Source organism: Scardinius erythrophthalmus (genome assembly GCF_964197995.2).
Source record: "Scardinius erythrophthalmus genome assembly, chromosome: 17".
NCBI lineage: Eukaryota > Metazoa > Chordata > Actinopteri > Cypriniformes > Leuciscidae > Scardinius > Scardinius erythrophthalmus.
Window position 1 is genome coordinate 15,076,809 of NC_138237.1, and position 19,875 is coordinate 15,096,683.

A 19,875-nucleotide genomic window follows, 5' to 3' on the forward strand; every position below is an offset into this window, starting at 1 on the left:
TATTATTTTTTTCATGCATTTGAAAGTTATACCCTAATTAAAGTATAACTGTATCCAACTGTGAAAATGTGTGAAATACTTTCAGTATTGTATCTAGGTCTTGGATGTAATTAGAAGCCCAGTTAAGGCAAAACTAATTACAATTAACACGATTAATAATTATTATTTGCAGCATAACATTAGCACCCCACCACCCCCACCCCCTCCAGCAACTGCGTCGTGTGATTAAAAATTCATAACATTATTTTAATGCTGCATCATGCATCCTAAAATCCCGGTTATATTTAAATGTTTTTGTTTATTCCACATGGACTCACGCTGAAGCAGAAATGCAAAACAAGATCATTTTGGTAAGCATATTTCATACTGACACTCCTAAAAACGACTTCATTTGTCCTCATTAATAGCTTAAAAGTCCATGAATAAATAATCGTTAAAGAGGATACTTTTTGCTTTATGTTTAGCTAAACGCAAAGTGCACAGAAATAGAATGAATATGAGCGTTTATCCATGAGCCCACCCCTGCAATCAGATTTATACAGCTGACACACACACATACACACTCACCTCTACACCCGGTTTCACAGGAGGGGGGAAAAGCTTGCCTAGTTAGACCTTTGAGATGAGAGTAAATTCAATTAACTGAGGGTGGTTTGTGCTTTCCTCACTGAAATCTGTTAGCCAAGTAGACTCAAAACTTAAAAAGGAGAGAAGAAAGGAAAAGAGCAAAAGGGGAAAGAGAGAGAGAGAGAACAAGGGATGCGAGCCAATCCCAGTGGTTTAATTATTTTAATTATCATCCTCTTTCGGCTTTTCTAAAAAAGGGGCCATTAAAGGATGCCCATTTGGGTTAATCTGGTTTAAAAAGCAAGATGGAGGGAGAGATAAAAGGCTGCGGATGTCATAACTAATCAGGGGAGTAAAAACTGCTATTTATGATCTGGGAACGCTGTAAAAAAAATCTTTTCAAAATACCTTTCTCCTGTTTCAGATAGGCTGCACCAGCAATTCTATATATTTTTTTGCAGCCACTGTCCACAATCACCGTTTTTAATGTCAAATGTGGACAGAGTTTTCTAAGCTGACTTTTTATATTTTAAGTAGCCTAGGCTATTTTGTTACAGGCGAAATCCTATCTTTTCATAGGAATCTACAAGTAGGCTAGCCTAAGCGGACCAACACACATCTGGTTGGATTTTTTTGGTGCTTCACATAATAGACACTATAATATTGACATTATAGCCTACCTTATTCAGAGCAGCGCCATTTATGAAAGGCTGAGATTTGCTTGCCGTGTTTTCAATGACATTCGTTGTAAAAAGCGATAGGTGTAAAACTCCTATTTGACTTATAATTTTCCACAGCTTATATATATATATATATATATATATATATATTTTTTTTTTTTTTTTTTTTTTTTTTTTATTATTATTATTTTTTGGTCCACTGAAATTTCTTGGAAAGATATTTTTGTAGTGTTTCGTCAGAAAAATCCCAAAACACATTAAATAACAGTATACAGAGATGTGTATAGCCTCGCTTTCATTCCCCTTAAAACCAAAATGGCGCTGCAGTGAATAAGGTCTAGGAGTTGTTTTTTGTTTCTTTTTGAACTGCACCTTTACGCGGCTTTCTGGAATACTCGAATCTGATTGGTCAATCGCGTCATTCAACTTTGCAATGGCGGCAACCAGAGCTACACCCCACTCTACTCGCTCTCACTTGGTTTATAAAAACAGTCCCAGCGTAATCTTGCGTCTGTTATCGATTTTAGTGAACATTAATTCAGAGGACTTAAGTATTAATATCAGCAGTGTTTATTTTGTTGATAGGTCGAATGTTTAGTAGGCTACATGTCACTGACCTTTTTTAGTTCTGAGAGAGCTTAAAAGGTAATATCCAGGTAAGGTTAGCCAATAAAATAACTCAAACTCAAATCATAATTTATTGTCCACGTGTTTATGTATTTGATGAGTAGCTGTGTAATAAGCATTATCTTTTACATACAGTGACTTTTTTTTTAAGTAGGATATGTCACTGCTTGATGTGACCCGCCAGCCCATCTTAATTGAACCATTCAATTTGCTGTTAAAGCATTGCTGTGACGGACACTTTATGTCTTTTCATTGAAAGTTACAGATAACCTGACACCATACTCAAGTGCAGAAGCCTGGCTAAAACCTGCACAGGTGTTAACTTGAACCACAGCATGAAAAGGAGCAGAGAAAGATCCACTTTCTGAATAAATCAAGTAGAAGCAATATCCAGCATGTGTAGAGAGATGGACGGGAGCCCATGTAATATTAAAAGCGCCGTGTCTGGCAACGCAAGCGGTGCCACTCCTTTCATTGCTCCTGCTCCCTCCACTACCCGGCCACTGGCTCTTCTCTCAAGGTGACACTTCAAAGCACCAACGCAGACGTGGAAGGCCTGGCTGCCAGCATGGAGCCAGCACAACCCTCCTCCAACCCCCTTCCTCAAAAGCGCCTGCTACCCCCGCTGGGCCAGGTCAACGCCAAGAATCCACACCGCTTGCCACTCGGGAACCCTTGTCAAAATCTGCTTCGTATCCTTAATTAATAACACTCCTTTCCTATTGCAAACACAAGGGGGGAGAGAGTGCCCGTCTGGAGTCCACTGGCACTGTTCCTTATGGAGTCTCCATTCCGACAAAGAGACGTGCTGGAAATGGAGGCGATGTTATCTGTTACACCAATATCTGTTGGAATTTAGAGAATGTGTTTTATTGCATTTGTGGTCCTGTATTGTCAGTGTTTTTCTCACCTTTTTTATCTTTGTTTTTACTCAGGATGCCCATCATCGAGACTCAACCAGAGGAACGTGCATTTGTGAACGTTCAAGGGGGTGCTTTCAATTTGAGAGCTGAAAAATGCAGCAAACGGAGGTAGGCATCAAGACACGTCCGAATCCAATGTTCTCATTCAACTGCAACATGCCTCTGCTGTCTGTTATATCCCAGAATCCTGTTTGGGTTTGATGGTTGGTGGACAGAATGAAAAGACTCAAAAGTTTTGAGTTTAGCTCAATTGGCAGTGTATATCACATGTAGGTGATCTTTAATACTTGTTAAACTTCTATGATTATTAAATTCAAATAAGTTTCACCCCCTAAAAATGTAAAATTATGTCTTAAAGTAAAGCCTATAGTTAACAATAACTGATAACTATATAACATTCACACCAACACATAATAACATTCTGTTTATTATACAGTAAGTGGGAATTGCAGTCATCTGTCACTTTAAATGATCGAGCTCTTTGAAGCAGGATGGATTGTAATTGGCTGTTAGTGTTTATTGTTCATAAGCTGGAAAAGTGATTCCAACGCAATTATTCCTCTATGTCATTATTGTTGTAGTTGTGATGTGGAGTTTCCTATATTGTCATAGAATTCAAACGATTATTATTATTTACTCACCCTCATGTTGTTTCAAACCTATATGACTTGTTCTATTGCAGAGCCCAAAAGAAGGTATTTTGAAGAATGTTTTTGTTTTTTTAATACAATTTAAGTCATCTATGGTGTCTACAACAACACTGGATCTCATTGACTTAAGCTGTATGGACAAAAAAACTCAATGTATTATTTATTTGTGTTCCGTTGAAGAAAGCAAGCCAAGCAGGTTTGGAACAACATGAAGGGAAGAATAAATTATGGCAGAATTTTAATTCCTTTTAAAAATGTTAGTGTTTTGTGTGAGTGAAGGAGTACTTGAGCCCTACTAATGGGGCTGTGGAGTGGACGTTAGGCAAAAAACACTGGGAAACACTGATCTAAAGGGTAAGAGCAGTTCACAAATGATGAGATTGTGCTATGTTTGGATTCTTAGTTTGATCACAATCACCCACCACACACACTCACCCAGACAGTCACACAGCGGCATCAGCTGGTTCCAACCATAATCACCTCTCAAATCTGAAAGGAGAGTTTTACGGACACTGCCGTGATCGATATTTGCCAATCCATCCTCCACTATCAGCCCAAATAAAAGGCACGGGCGTCAGACGGGGCTGCCGAAGCAGGTCGTAGGGAGGTCCTCTGTGCCTGTTTGATGTTTGTGCAGCGCTCATCAGTGTGTTGAGGCTGGTTCACCTCTGCTGTTGTGGAATCAGCAGGTCATTGCTGTCTCAACCCCGCGCAGTGCACCGCTGATTGCCTAGCAGTTGCTGCGAGATTGCTTTTCCACGGTTAGGGGATGCGCGTCCTGCCAGTAAGCTGGGCTCTGTTTTAATAGGGCCTCAACTCCTAACTCAAAGGTCGCTGTACTCCTTGCTGCTCACACAGGATTGTTTATGGACTTAGTTCACTGCAGTTTTCTGCCCATTAGATGTGCAATGTGTAGCATGTCTGCTTATTTAGCCTCACGGAAGATGTGTTTCTCTGTTGTCTCATCTAACAGTCGCATGATGTAGTTTTAATATTGAACCAGAAATTTAAAGCAAATACTCTGCATGATATTTAATCATCTTAAAGGAATATTCCATGTTCAAATTAAACGGAGCAGTGTCAAAAGCACCTGTGGGGATAATGCCGATTACCAGACAATATTTTCGATTTGTTTAAAAAAGTTTTTAAAAAGCATAAATCGCAGTTGCAGTAAGGCACTTACAATGAAAGTAAACCATACCAGTGTTTCGAAGGATTCAAAAGTATTAATTGCATATTTTTGTTAAAAGAGTTTTCAGTAATTATTTAAAAAAAAAATCTAAATCATCCATTTTTGAGGTCAGAATAGTTGTTTAGGTGGATGAGCTTCTGAATATGGGTTACTAATGTAATTTCTGAGTTATTTATTTTTTAACAAACTGAGAGATGGGTTGAAATTATTTTCTGCGACCAATGCTGTCAATAAAGCTTAACATCTATTATTGTACCTGGATAATTACTTGGATTTTCGCCTCTCTTTGGATGATAGTATTAGTTTATATTGGCTAACTTAATTCATTAGTAGGTGTACCAGTCAAATAGAGTCAATGGCTTATGGGTTTTTGAGGGCAGAAAATATTTAGCAGAGCTAATGCACGGTGGAAACATTAGTGCCCTACTTCCATCAGCTGCCAATGAGGCCATCCTCTACAGTCCCTGATGAGCTTTTGCTTTTGTTAAACTGAATGCTGTTTTTGACCATCGCAGACTAATATAGGAGGTCATAGTCTCTTGTGTTTGAATTTAAAGGGTGGAGTGCACAGCGACCACTGGTGAAACAGAAAATGGTGTTCTGTTCTATTTCATTCTCAAGACAAATGAAGCTAGTCCAAGGCACTGTACTGTAAGGAATTGCCTTTTTTCATTACATATGTGTTAGTAAAACAGTCTCTTCCTGTTTAACCCTTTAAATACTGACATCATTTTTTTATTAAATTTTTTTATGAAAAAAAGTTTGCATATGTGTTTTTGTTAAAGGAATAGTTCACTTAAAAATAAGAAATTCTGTCATCATTTACTCGACCTCAAGTTATTTCAAACATGTATGAATTTCTTTCTTCTGCTGAACACAAAGGAAGATATTCTGAATAATGTCGATATTTTGAAGACAGTTGATGGACCCTATTGACTTCCATAGTAGGAAAAATAATACTTTGGAAGTCAATGGGGCCCATCAACTGTTCAGCAGAAGATAGAAATTCATTGAAACAACTTGAGGGTGAGTAAATGATGACATAATTTTCATTTTTAAGTGAACTATTCCTTTAAGTATCATATTTGATACATCAGGCTTCTATGGCTCATAATGTGATATAGGAGAATATGAAACCCGAGGAGGAAAAACACCTCATTTTATGTAGAAGCCCAAAATGAACAAACAAGTGTTGCTGATATTTATGAACAAAAAAAGTAGATTAAATTCTGATAGATTATGTAAATCAATGACATCTTTATAATAGTATAGCAGACTACATACATAGTTTACTACTTACATAATCCATATAAATATTAGCTGTCTTTCTATCTCCCAATAATATGTTTTAGTTAGATGATATTTAAAACTTTTTTTAGGTTAAAAATGATCCAAAATAAATTTTGAGCAAGTACATAACCAGCCAGTGTTCAAAACTATCTGCTTGCCTTAGCTCGATTCAAAACGGTAAGCTTGTAATAATGTTTTTAATTCCAGTGGTACTGGTGGATTTCCGCGCGAAATTCGAGCATGTCTTTGCATCATTACGTCACATCTGTGCACATAAAGAAGGAGTCTCGGCTAGTCGGCTATATTGCGTGTGAGGATGTTGGAGGTGAAGATTTATAGCCTTTTCTCACAGCACTTGATATAATTAAACTTATCAATTTGATGGCAGATCCAGAAAGGCTCAAACGACAATCACCAGTGACAACTGGAGATTCACCCGTTGTAAAATGCAAAAGACTACAGAAAAAAAGAGACTGCAACCGGGCCCATGCGAAAACAAGAATAAATATCGTAAGGCCTTTAAATGTAGTCACGCAATGCTGATGTTGTTATCATTAACAATTTGAGAACAAAGTATAATTTGCTATATGATATATCACGTTAAACCGTGCAAATTATAAAGTATGAACTGTCAATCCAATGACAGAAAGCATGTAGAAGATTGTGTACAACAGGTTTTTCAGCAATGTTTTGATCACGTTAATAATTTAAAAGCCTTAGAATCTTGTGTATCAAATATGATACAGTATAGGTTATAATGGCAGTTCCTTGCCAATCAATCAAATGTCTAGCCAAGCAAGAATAGACCTGCACAATCATAACTTAAAGGTGCTGTATGTAGTTTTTAGCGGCCTCTAGCGGTGATGTTTCAGATTGCAACCAATAAGTTTACAAGCGCGTGCTCTTACGCATGCTCGAATTTATGAGCGAGCACTGTGGGTACCGGCCAGACTGAGATGCAACCGGACGTAACACACGAAGCATCCCACAACATGCTGGAAACTCAGGTAAACTCCCACTGCAACGTTAAAATAATAGGCTGCTTTTATCAGCTTGACGTTGAACTAATGCTCCATGCTCGTACCATGATAAGTATGGAACCCTAGCAACCGTGCCGAATTTTGCCACTGCAAGCACTACTTCACATTTTCTTCTGGAAATATACATTCTAGGTTTGTAGATAAGGTTTCTCCATTATTCAAATGCCCTGCCGATGTTGATCCGTGTTTTTTACCCGAAGTTCATCCGATTCACGTCTGGCCTTACGAGCTTCAGCAGAAAAAAACTTTTTTTGTTTTTGTTTTTTATCAATATGTGGAGTTTGTGTTGGAGTCTGTGTTTTGCTGGGCGCAGGTCGTTTCTTAGCGTTATCAGACATGTCATAAGTTGCATAAGTCATAAGTTGCAGTGTCGTCGCTGTTGAGTGCAAAGCATAGACAGTAAAAGAAATGGACACAGCGACCCCATTGGATTCAACGGAGACAAAGTGAAGCCAATTAGAAAATCTTACTTCCTGGGGGTCCAGCGTACTGCGCAGACTCAAACTGAGCTCGACGACGTAGATGTGACGTGAGCAAACCGTCTGTCTTCTAGTAGCTGTGCCAAGATCAATTTGAATCATTCCCTTCCGAAACTCGCAGAGACGGAGAGCGTGAGTAGGAGCTGTCCATGATCTTGGAGCAGGAGAAACTTTTTGTAGGTGTTCTGATTAATTACTTTGTCATTTTGCCTCGACGTCCTCCCGATTGCCCGCGAGCTTCTCCTTCTGTCCATACGGTAATTCTCTACTGTGCGACAGGAGTCGCGTGGCTGTGACGCAATCGTTAGCCTACTTTTACAAAAACTACTTCTACAGGGCCATAACGTAAGATACAAGGTAATGGAGCATTTTAAACATTGTCGTGTTTCTTTAGAAATAAATAATGGACAAATGGAGTCTTTAAACGCCTCAGATGTGAAGTTATTCGCTGTCAAAGTGACGCCAAAATGAATGGGAGTCAATGGGATGCTAACTGCAGGTGGGGTTCCGTTAGCCAATGGCGGCGTCCGGGGGTACTTCAAAATAATACAAATCCCTGCACCCTTGGTGCAAAGTCAGTAGGCTAGACGAGGCGAGAGGCTCGGGAGCGCGCATGCAGGTGACGTCACTGGCGGTAAATCCGACCCGGGACCTTCACATAAAAATAAGAATACTTGCTTTCAGAGGTAATTGCAAAACCCACAAAGTGGATAATTTTAACGTGAGATTACAACCCCTTCACACACAGGCAATAAAAAAAGGATTCGTTTTGGTAGAAAATCTACATACAGCACCTTTAATATTATTTCCTTACTTTTTACATGAATACAGCATCTTGGATTTCTTTTCATTTTTAGCAGACAAAGGGATCCCATCTTTGTGGAGACGGCTAGGACGTGAGGTGGGTTGATTGATTCATGGCCTGTAGTTGATCAGAGGGAAGCCATAGATTTATTAGTAGGCTTGACGACAAAGGGAGGAAGAGAGTCTGCATATGTTAATTCACTGGCTGAACGATGATCAAAGCTGAAACATGCTGGGCCCCTCTGAACGCCCCAGGGCAAACCAGGCTCTCCAGCAGTCTACTCAAAAGTGCAGAAGAGGAGTAAACAGATTAGAAAAATCAATACGCCATGTTTGGGGCTTGGCTAGATGTTATGGCTCATGGGGAGCTGGCCTTTAAATGCATATGCTGTAAAATGGAATCAGGAAAGTCAAGTTTAAGCTCTGACAACCCAGACTTAGACTGTCAATAATTACAAAAAAGTAGAACACTGTTTGTTGTCCTTGCGTTGGTACTTATAGCAGATTTCACTACAGTATTGTTTACAGTGTTGCTGATTTAGATGCGTGTATATACTATACCGTTCAGAAGTTTGTGGTCAAAACAACTGCTTACAACACTGATAAGAAATATTTCTTGACCGCACCTGTTGTATTAAAAAAAAAAGAAAAGTGAGCATAAGAGACTTCCTATGTTAATATTTTATTTTTTTAAACGTGCTGACTTTTGTACAGTAATATGTGTTGCACTCAGAATCCATAATGCATCTGTAACCCAGGTCACTAAAGAAATCCTGTTGATGTAAGAAAAAGGAAAAAAAGACTAACACTCATGAATATGTAAAAGTTATTTTATTTTAATATCTGTGAAGAGAAAATAAGAAAATACATCAATTAAAACCATAAAACTTATTAAGAAAAGGGATTTAATTTAATAAGATGAAGATTGGTCCAATTAGACGAGTGGGAAGTTAGCCCCGCCTTAACGGGTGGATCCAGGACACAGACGATGCAACACTCCTTGCGAGATAAAGAAGCAGCTGGCGCGATCCTAAAAAGAAGAGAAGAAAAAATAGAATACGCTCTATGCACGAACACTGCTATTTTGCTCTGCTCGTTCTATAGCGAAGTGTACTAGTGGCAAAACTTTCAAAAAATGTTTGCTTTATTTTACCTATCTTTTTTTTTAATCATTTTCCTTAATACATCTTACCAGTTTCTAACGCAGCCAGTGTTGTCACCATTTCCTTCTCCCCTTGAGCGAGTCTAATCTTCTGGTCACTGGTCCAAATCTAGAAACGGTGCACTCCCTTCACGCTCATTTCCGTATTTCACTGTTTGAGAGTGAGGGTTGCACTCTCTCCACGACGCGCGTTACACATCCAAATATTTTTGGCTGCTGGATGGAAGCAGGTTGGACATCAGCTTCTGAGTATCCTCTGTAGCTGCTGTACTCATGACTACACAGTAAAATCTTCAGCTCATCTCCAGTTTCATTCTTGACATGTGACTCATCTCTTTGATGGCAACTGGTCTAGATTTCAAAGCAGAAGTGAACGCTATGTCTACTTTCACTGTCAGACCCTGAATCCATTATATGTTCCTCACAACCAGTATGCTTCAACCCAGTTGTGTGCGAACACCTGTATTCTCTATGGCCCTCACTCTCCGAAGTTATGGCTCCCAGAGGATCAGCTGTCACTTTCAGCTTCTACCTGCTCACCGTGCTTAAACTCCCTGTTTGTCATACTTGCTAGGACTCCTTAGAGGGTTAGTTCACCCAAAAATGAAAATGCTGTCAGAAATTGCTCACCCTCATGTAGTCTCAACCCCATAAGACTTTTGTTCATCTTCGGAACACAAATTAATATAATTTTGATTAAATCTGAGAGCTGTCTCACTCCTCCATAGGCTTCTCTGTAATTGAAACTTGCTGGCCGCCCAGAAAGACAATATTTAAAAAAAGTCCAAGTGACTACAGTGGCTCAACCATTAGTTTATCAAGTGACGAGAATACTTTTTGTATTGTAAAAAAAAAAAAAAAAAACTCAGAGGCCCAAACAGAAGAAAAAAAATAGTTGAATAAAGTTGTTATTTTTGTGTGTTTTTTTTGCGCACAAAAAGTATTTTCGTTTGGTTGGAACAACATGAGGGTGAGTAATTAATGACAGAATTTTCATTTTTGGGTGAACTAACCCTTTAATAGTTCTCTTGTCTGAGACTATTCTTGCCATAAATATGTGATTAATATTACTCTCAATTAAGGGTGCTCTGCAGATTATCAAGGGTGGTTAGCGTCTCTCTTTAAGCGTCACTTTCTTTCCAAAAAAAAAAAAAAGCAGCCACTGAATAATAAAAATGTTGAGTTTCTTTTCTCTTTAATGAAAAATTCTGTCAATTGTTTTTGAAAAGATACGTGAAATGACTTTTTCCCCTGTTAGCTTGGTGTCTTTTAACTTCCTGCTTTTTAAGATGAGTGACTTGCAGTTATTATTTTTGTTTAATCTGCTAATAGATGTTTATCCCCTCAGGCTAATGTCTGAAAGTAGCTATCAGTTTTACTTATTTATTATGCACTTAATCTACATAAACGGCATGGAACTCCACCAGGATGTTCATGTGTGCTCTTTCTGTTCCGTTTCCAGCTGTGGGTTTGAAGCAAAGCAGGTCCATATTTTAAGAAAGCGGTTTTGCAGGCACCTGTCATGAACTCAGCATCGAGTGACTGGCAGATAACAGGATGCGATGCGTTCCTGCAGGATGATTGGCAGATCACTTCAGAGCTACTGAGTGGAGAAGATGTTTAATTGGAGAGCTATTACTTTGCTGTTGAATCACAGTGTGGAAGATATTTCTGAACACCCCCTCCACAATTTCATTAGACTTAAGGATTGTGTGTTACCTGAGATAGTTTACTCACCCCCATTTACTCACCCTCATGCCGTTCTAAATCTGCATGATTTTTAATTTTATTTGTATTTTTTGCAGAACACAAAAAGAGATTTAAAAAAAAAAGAACTACACTAAAGCACCACTTCCCCACACTTAGGGGCCGTTTATATGACACCATTTTCATATGCCGTTCGTTTACACAATGGCATTTTGGGGGCTTGAAAAGGGAAACTTTTGAAAACAAGTTTCAAAGTGCAACTTTTTGAAAACGATACCATTATCGTATCCATCTAAACAACAAAAATGCGAATTTGTGAAAACAGTGATGTCATGCGCATGCACATTACGTGTTCAGTCTATAGGCGCGTAATGTTTCTTTACAAAGGGACATCGGCCTGACCTGTCATGAAAAATACAGCGTTTTTAGTCGTTTTCACAGATCCTTTTGAACAGGGAGAGCAAAAAAGGAAAAAACTTTTACGTTTTTGGTACACCGTAGTCGTGTAAACATACCCTGTGTTGCCTGGTCTCGTCTGTATCTAGTGAGGTAAATTACTTGCCTGTTGTTGCCGATTCTCCTCGATCCTCTTCGTCTGCCCGTCATCCTCTTCAGCTTTGCCAACCTGGAAAGCAGACAATCTTAAATAACCAAGAAGTTTTAGTTGCATTACTTAGTGTTAAAGGGTAGAAATGGATGAGAAATATCAACAGAAATTAATTGCAGCTGATAATAAATGAATGGGGGTTGCTGGGATTGCCGTTACTGTGGCATAATAATCCTTCATTACTGGCATGTGATAAAAGTGCTATTGCATTTGTACGCCCATACCACTGGTACCCACAATGCTGATGAAGTGAAGGTCTGTTACCCCTCAGTGATGCTCTTGACTCCATTTATTTATTTATTTATTTATTTATTTATTTATTTATATGTTTCTGGATAAGAAGAAGTGTAGAGACATTTCAGCTGCCAAGCTCAACTTCAACTTCAAGCAATAAGTTGGAAGGACCCATCACAACTGAAAATAGCTAAAACCACACTTATGCTCATGGTTAGTATTCAAATCTCCTCTAAACATCCTGACTGAATAGTCAACAGCATAATATGTTATCTGTTGCTTGGCTATTGAGGTTATAATAAGAATATTTTACCCACTACAAAGCCTCCGTGGTATCCTCTCTCCTTTTCCCGATGTTGCCTGTTCAGAGCTTGGCTTTTCTACCCCATCTATCTCTCTCCCTCTTTTCCCCTTCATGTCAGAACAAATGCTTATTTATACTGCCTGGGAAAACAGCTGTTTGGAGGCACCAGTCGACTGGGTGACAAAAACAGTCTGAATGTGTAATGAGAAGAACACGGCAGCTTGTCTCCACGCTCTGCGGGACGCCTCACTCTGCAAAACAAATAAAGGCAACAAAACGAACGGAAACGATGTTGGAAAGTGCTGTGGCAAAGTTTAATGTGCTCTCTAATTACATTTAGCCACAGTAGCAGATTGAGTACATGGACGCAGAGCTAAAGGTTTGGGGGTGAATCAGCGGTTGTTTGCTTGCCGCCACATTCGGCGTTGGAGGTCAGCGAAAGGTATTTGTTTCCAATCAAGGCCCACTGCAGCAGAAGATATCCGACAACAGCATGGGGAATCAGTTTAGTCGAGCGTATGCTGTGCTTGATTGTTCTACGCAGGCTTTGGCGTATCTGCTGGTAATTGGGAGTGCAACTGGTCCGCTGCAGTAATTAGTGGAAACGCTGCCTGATTACACTGCGCGGATCACATTGGGATCACTCTGATTTTAGAGGATCTGTCAGTCATTTTCCTCTTTGTAATGTCGTCTTTGTTTATTTTTTTACTTTTAACATTTTCAAAATAAAAGCTATATATTAAGGTCATATTTTTTGACATGTATATTAAAAATATGGGTCACACCTTAGATTAGGGTCCAATTCTCACTATTAACTAACAATGAACTGCGACTTTTGCCTCAAACTCCTAATTACTGCTTATTAATGGTTAGTAAGGTAGTTGTTAAGTTTAGGTATGGGGTAGGATTAAGGGATGTAGAATATGGGCATCCAGTATAAGGCATTAATATATGCTTTAAGTACAAATAAACAGCCAATATCCTTATAATATGCACGCTATTAAGCAACTAGTTAATAGTGAGAATTGGACCCTAAACTAAAGTGCTACCAAAAAATCTTGCCAGTACAGTGATTGAAGGTACTACCATAGCACTAGGGCTTTAAGATGTGGTCACATTAGCAAAATTTCAGCCAAATTTTGTGGGCAGAAATGTCAGGTCACCTTCAAAATCAAGCATATTTCTGTTAGTCAACGCAATGAATTCATGTGACCAACTTGAACATGAGTGAAATCCACTTGGTCGAATGCGCATGCGTCGCGTCTGAACGCGTTGTTGTCTTTGGAGCTCTATCGATTTGATTTATAATTCTTGATTTTACTCTTTAAACTTACTTACAACAAACATTTTCTACTTTTCCTCTATGAGAAGCACTACTGCTCAAACCTCATAGTTACAACGCGGACTGTTGAGCAGACGTGTCTCAAGCCTGTTAGTGATTCTACGCTGGATACTCTTATAGGTTACTCCCGGGGATCACGGCTGAACGCGTCTTCTCTTCTCAACACTCACTTACAAACATTTTTCACCTATCGTGCGTCTACTCTACACCGGTACCACTTAAAAGACGGATTATATCTAAGACGCCTGTCAGAAAATTAGTATTAATTGATAGCATCACTGGTAGTGTCGTTGCTAACTTACTGTCCATCTGTTAAAATGGCGAATATATCAGAATCAAGTAGTCTACCTTTTGGTGCAGGTGAGGACCACTTAAAAGACCTAGCTTGTGGGCAGAAATGTCAGGTCACCTTCAAAATCAAGCATATTTCTGTTAGTCAAGCATATTTCTGTTAGTCAACGCAATGAATTCATGTGACCAACTTGAACATGAGGACACATTTGAGCTGCACGCGGTACAGTCTGAGCTGGAAGCTGTTGAGAAACAGATCCACGACCTTTTAGTGAGACAGGCCGAGCTGAGAGACCGGCGTTTAGCTCTTGAAACATCACGCGCTGATGCTCACAAATCAGAGATTAATGTTACTAACCGGCTGACTCCGACCTCGTCTACTCCGTGCGTTACTCGGCATCGGTTCCGAGCGCCAAGGTCGCGATCAGCCATGGTCTCGTTCACTCCGGCTCCAACACGCCACCACGAAGCCTGGATATTTCCGCAGCGGAAGACGCGAGTCAGGTCTAGACCAAGACCCTCTCCGACCCTCCCGGTTTTCGAGTTATCCACACAAAACCGCTTCTCCGCTCTTCGCGAAACAGAACGCGATGCTGTGATCATCGGTGATTCCATTGTTCGGCACGTCCATGCTACATCAGGTAAAAATAAGGTGCACAGTCACTGCTTTCCTGGTGCTCGTGTTTCTGAAATCGCTGCTCGCGTTCCCGAGATTCTGAACGATAACGAGCGCGTCGGAACTTTGGTATTGCACGCGGGAGTGAACGACATCAGGCTGCGCCAGACGGAAGTTCTGAAGAAAGACTTCAGGAATCTGATCGATACGGTACGCAGCACATCGCCTGATATAACGATCATTGTGTCAGGACCGCTTCCCACGTACCGTCTAGGACATGACAAGTTTAGTAGATTATTCGCGCTAAATGAATGGTTAACGTCATGGTGCAATGAGCAGAAACTGCTCTTTGTAAATAATTGGAATCTGTTTTGGGAGCGTCCTAGGCTATACCGTGCTGATGGCTTACACCCAAACAGATTCGGATCGGATCTTCTGTCAGATAACATCTCCAAAACGTTAAATACCTTTTGACTAGTAACCAAAAGTCCAAATCATAGTCTCTGCTGCACCAAATTAACTGATATAAATGGGTCAATATCACTATAAAGTGCCTTTGGTGTCCTCATCAGAATCGCTCAGTCATCATGAACATAATGCAAAATAATGAAATTCTGAGGTTGTATTATAAATGGCCAAACACTTACACACATACAAGAACAATGATACGTCTCTTGAAATGTGTTTTTCTGATTTTATACCATTTTCTTTGATTGGATGTGTGCGATTTTGGCATGTCCCACACGCTGCTCAGCTAAATTCAGTGGGTGTAAAAAGTGGTTAAATTACATAAAATTAAAATACTTTTTTAATGTACTTATTCTCCTCAGCAAGTTATTTAATAAAACAAGTCATTTTGATTATTTATATTTTATGTTCATAATAATATTAAGCAGTTTGCATGTGTCCCTAAAATTGCTGTCCACCCTGTCATTATGGGGTAAACGCCCCTTTAAGAAACCAACTGATGTACTCAGTGACATCCCCTCCCCCATTTGGTCTTTCTTCAGTGGAGGTTAAAACATCTGCAACACACACAGTAAGAATCTACACTTGAATTTCCTAATTTTCATCATATTGTGTTTGTAGTTGCGTGTTGTCAAGCTTAACATGTCCACCCTGTCATTGTGAAATATTAGTTAATATAAAAACTTTTCATAAATTCTAAATATACATTTTAAACAGTGCACAGTCAGCTTCAACAGTGAATAACTTTGCTAGCTGCTGTACACCATGTGCTCATTAAATACTAACTTTAGCCAAAAAATGTCCACCCTGTCACATGACAGGGTGGACATGGTTCATGACAGGGTGGACATTTGCAACTCCTGAAAATCAGTCTGAGCCAGGCCCCTCCTTCTTCTATATTGGTTAAGGGTTTCTTGAAGGTCCTGTTGTTTTTAAAATGTTCCCCCGTTCTATTTCACTCATTAAAGCATTTGTCCACCCTGTCACGCCAAGTTCCACCCTGTCACTTTGTTGTCCACCCTGTCATTTTCAACTTTTATGATGAAAATTATCTAATTATTTTAACAAGTTAACAAAACCTTGTGTGTGGTTTCTTAATAAACAAATGAGGGCAGGTTAGTATTGTTTTAAAGTTTGACTAAATATCTTTGTTGTTAGATTTTATTTAGAATAGAATGTGCAACTATCGCATATTTTATTGGGCAATACATATTTAAGCAGTAACTTTATTATTATCAAAATACTTTTAATATTAACTAAAATGTTTTTTTTGGGAAAGGGACACACTATCTTTCCACAGATCTACATTTTATAATCACTATGCAATGAAAATTTATTTATTCTACTATGAATTTGTCCATGACAGGGTGGACATATTTTATGGTTTGCTCTTATATTGTCAGCTTGCAGTTAATTTATAAAAAGTGCTGGAGCTTGACCAATATGCATTTCTAACAGCCTAATGTCTCCTTAATACAACACATATGAAGTTAAATGGAAATTCTCAGATTTTTTTTTGGAAATTGTGAAGTCTCAAAGGCACTTTATGGTGATTTTGAGCCAAATACTAGTGTAGAACATTGCATAGAAACTGTGTCTATTCCTCGTTTAGTGCGATCAAATAATAAATCTACTGCAGGATCTAGGAAAAATCTAATTGTTATTAAAACAGAAAATGTTGCTATTAGTAAACAAAAACAATTTCTAAAGCTAGGTCTTTTAAACATTAGATCACTCACACCTAAGGCAGTTATTGTAAATGAAATAGTCACAGATAATAGCATAGATGTACTTTGCCTTACTGAAACCTGGCTTAAACCAAATGATTATTTCGGTCTAAATGAGTCTACTCCATCAGGATACTCCTATAAGCACGAGCCCCGTCTGATTGGTCGTGGCGGCGGTATTGCAACTATCTATAGAGATATTCTCAATGTTACTCAGAAAACGGGTTATAAGTTTATTTCATTTGAAGTACTTGTACTAAATGTTACGCTCTTAGATGATAGAAAAACATCCCTATTATCTTTAGCCTTGGCTACCGTATATAGACCACCAGGGCCTTACGCTGATTTCCTAAAAGAATTTGCAAATTTTCTCTCAGATCTATTGGTCAATGTCGATAAAATATTAATTGTTGGAGATTTTAACATACACGTAGATAATCAAAATGATACGTTAGGGGCTGCGTTTATAGACTTATTAAACTCCTTTGGGGTTAAGCAAAACGTTACCGGACCGACTCATCGTTTTAATCATACACTCGATTTAATTATATCACATGGAACTGATCCAACCGATATAGATATCATTCCGCAAAGTGATGATGTAACTGACCATTACATGGTAACTTGCATATTACGTACCCCGGTAATATATCATGCTGCGCCGCGTTATCGATTAGGCAGAACAATCCTTCCATCCACCATAGATAATTTTTCAAATTGCTTATCGGATCTGTCTCAGCTGCTGCCTGAACCTAAACAAACAGATGAACTAGACGAACTAACCAGCACTATGAGCACCGTTCTCTCTGGAAAATGGGATATTGTTGCACCTATGAGACTAAAAAAGGTCAGAGAGAAAATTAAAGCACCATGGTACAACAATACTACTCGTGTTCTAAAGAGAGAAACCCGTAATTTAGAGCGTAAATGGAAACAAACTAATTTAGAGGTTTTTAGAATCGCTTGGAAAGACAGTACGTCACGCTATAAAAAGGCCCTAAAAGCGGCCAGGGCTGAGCATCTCCGCAAACTAATAGAAAATAACCAAAACAATCCTAGGTTCTTATTTAACACCGTGGCTAGACTAACAAATAAACAAGCGTCACCTGAACAAAATATTCCGTTACAGTTTAGTAGTAATGATTTCATGAATTTTTTCACTGAGAAAATAGAAAACATCAGATCCACAATTGTAAACGTTCAATCTTCAATCGCGCCTTATAATTCAGCCTCGATTATCACCCCGCAAGAACAATTACAGTGCTTTACAACTATAGAACAAAAAGAGTTAAATAAATTTATCATTTCCTCTAAAACAACAACATGTTTATTAGATCCCATACCAACTAAACTATTGAAAGAAGTGTTACCAATAGTGGAAGAGCCTCTCCTCAATATTATTAACTCGTCTTTATCTTTAGGTCATGTTCCAAGAACATTTAAATTGGCAGTTATAAAACCACTCATTAAGAAACCACAATTAGACCCAAATAACCTAGCAAATTATAGACCCATTTCAAATCTTCCTTTTATGTCCAAAATATTAGAAAAAGTTGTGTCTGCCCAACTGGGCTCTTTCTTGCAAGAAAATGACACCTATGAAAAGTTTCAGTCTGGGTTCAGGCCGCATCATAGCACTGAAACTGCGCTCGTTAAAATCACAAATGATTTACTCTTAGCTTCTGACCAAGGCTGTATCTCAATACTAGTTTTACTTGATCTTAGTGCTGCGTTCGATACTATAGATACAATACTCTTAGATCGGCTACAAAACTATACCGGTGTTCAAGGACAAGCATTAAGCTGGTTCAGATCATACCTATCTGACCGCTACCATTTTGTCTATTTAAACGGAGAAAAATCGATCATAACTCCAGTAAACTATGGAGTGCCGCAAGGATCTGTGTTAGGCCCTCTATTATTCTCAATATATATGCTGCCACTTGGAAATATTATAAGGAAACATGGAATTAGTTTCCATTGTTATGCTGATGACACTCAACTATATATTTCATCACGGCCGGATGAAAACGCTAAATTATCCAAATTGACAGAGTGTGTTAAAGATATAAAAGATTGGATGACGCACAATTTTCTTTTATTAAATCCAGATAAGACAGAGGTAATACTTATCGGTTCAAAAAACCGCCCACAAAACCTCCTTCAATACAACTTTAACATAGTAGGGTGTCCTGTTACTTTATCCTCTACAGTAAAAGACCTGGGTGTTATATTAGATTGTAACTTGTCTTTTGAAAATCATATTTCATATGTTACAAAAACAGCCTTTTTTCACCTTAGAAATATTGCTAAATTACGTAACATGCTATCTGTTTCTGATGCAGAAAAGCTAGTTCATGCATTCATGACCTCGAGACTAGATTACTGTAATGCTTTATTAGCTGGTTGTCCTGCATCCTCAATAAACAAGCTACAGTTAGTCCAAAATGCCGCCGCTAGAGTTCTTACTAGATCAAGAAAGTTTGACCATATAACACCAATTTTATCATCACTACATTGGTTACCTATAAAGTTCCGTATTAATTACAAGGTATTGCTACTGACTTATAAAGCCCTAAACGGCTTAGCTCCAGTTTATTTAACGGATCTTCTATCGCCCTATAATCCATCGCGCTCTTTAAGATCACTAAATTCGAGGCTTCTGGTCATACCTAGGATATCCAGATCCACCAAAGGAGGGAGAGCATTTTCACATTTAGCACCAAAACTCTGGAATAGCCTTCCTGATACTGTTCGTTGCTCAGATTCGCTCTCCCAGTTTAAAACTAGATTAAAGACGCATCTCTTCAGCCAGGCATTCATATAATATTTTAATCTTACAGTTAAATCCGGTCTCTACTTCATAAACGCCAGAGGAGAACTGGCCCCCGACTGAGCCTGGGTTCTCCCAAGGTTTTTTTTTCTCCATTAGGTCACCTAATGGAGTTTTTCGGTTCCTTGCCACTGTTGCCTTTGGCTTGCTCAGTTGGGGATACTTAATTTGATTAATCGATTCAACAGTGCTATTGATCTGCATTACCAAACGTGGATGTTTTACACCAGAACATACACTGATGTACTATTTTATTTAATACTGTGAAGCTGCTTTGATACAATCTGTATTGTGAAAAGCGCTATATAAATAAAGTTGACTTGACTTGACTT

At 38.7% G+C, this 19,875-nt stretch overlaps 2 long non-coding RNA genes across 2 annotated transcripts in view; one reads left to right on the forward strand and one right to left on the reverse strand.

Annotated features, from left to right (window-relative positions):
- LOC308705915 overlaps positions 1–19,875 on the reverse strand; it is a 468,550-nt gene that overhangs the window by 4,829 nt on the left and 443,846 nt on the right. The gene's annotated exons all lie outside the window — the stretch shown is intronic.
- Positions 2,856–19,875, forward strand: part of LOC308705914 — a 29,803-nt gene continuing 12,783 nt past the window's right edge. Inside the window, exon 1 of the long non-coding RNA XR_014031983.1 lies at positions 2,856–2,905. This is a non-coding gene — a long non-coding RNA (uncharacterized lncRNA). The remainder of the gene's footprint in view (positions 2,906–19,875) is intronic.